Source organism: Cupressus sempervirens, chromosome 1 (assembly GCF_028749045.1).
Source record: "Cupressus sempervirens isolate cs-2001-9-10 chromosome 1, ASM2874904v1, whole genome shotgun sequence".
NCBI classification, from domain to species: domain Eukaryota; kingdom Viridiplantae; phylum Streptophyta; class Pinopsida; order Cupressales; family Cupressaceae; genus Cupressus; species Cupressus sempervirens.
Window position 1 is genome coordinate 757,220,942 of NC_143118.1, and position 1,303 is coordinate 757,222,244.

The window sequence follows — 1,303 nt, forward strand, 5'->3', positions numbered from 1 at the left end:
CCAATAAATTTTGCAAAAAATTGTGTCTGAGTTGTGTCCAAAAAATGTTTTGCATGTGGCTCACGATTTTGGCTACCAATCCTCCTTCTTACAACATCTGTTTGATTAGGGGAAACACGTGTGTTATTTTTCCAAAAATCTTCGATCAATGATTTCAAGGCTTCACTAATTTCTTTATCCTTTCACGGTAGTCTACCGCTAAATGTCCATAACTCATTTCTTGTTGGATCTTCCAATCTCTCACGCCTTAGCATGGCTCTCCTTAGAGTACCTCTACCAATTTTTAATGTTTTGCTTGTCTTTCTCATGAGTCGAGCTTTCTTCATTTGGCTACTTACTATTGTCGATGTAAGTACTCGTCTTGCGATATTACTATCTTTGGTGTGTGATTTAGAACCCACTTTGTCATAAGCATTCATTAGATTCTTTACAATGTTTTTTTCATTTAAATCATCCATCGTTCTTAGCCCAAGAATCTTCATGATAGGCCTAAATTTTAAATTTCTCATCATTTCAACAAATAATTGGCATTGACCTATAATATTTAATTCATCAAAAAATAATCTCCACATATGATTAACTTTTCTTTGACAAGTACGCTTGCTAATCTTGTCAGGCATTGATTTCAAAATGTTACTATCAATATCAATCAAATATTTTGGTCTTCTAAAAAAAATTCTAGAAGGTGTTATAATCTCTTCAATTCTCTCAACATTTTGAACATCAACATAAGGTTGAGTGTATTGCGTACCTTGAACCGAAGATGATGTGCCTTGGCAATAAGATGCAAAAGATGGAATATCACCTACTTGATGTGTTGATGTTGTGCCTTCAACATGACATGATGGAGTGTGTATATCGTCGGATCTACAAATTGGTGTCTCTTCAACATGAGAGGACGATATGACTTCAACATTGGAAGATGGTGTAGCGGACGATATGACTCCAACATTAGAAGATGGTGTAGCTTCACAATTCAATTGTCTTCTTGAGCGTAACAGTCTCATTCATTCTCATTGTCTTTCCAATTCTTCCTCTTTGATTCTTGGTACCGGTGGTTCTTGATCCTCTTCGAAAGTCAATTCTTCATTATTGCTTTGCAATTTTCTTTGCTCATGTAGTAATTTCATTTTATCTCTTTTAATTGCCAAATCTCTCTCCCTATCTTCATTTGTTTGATTTTTTGGTTTCTTCCTTGGCATGATGATGATTTCTACATGTCAAATTATTCAAACATTTGAATTACTTAAAATGTGTAAATTAAAAATTATTCAAATACATATAAAAATTATAATTATTTGAA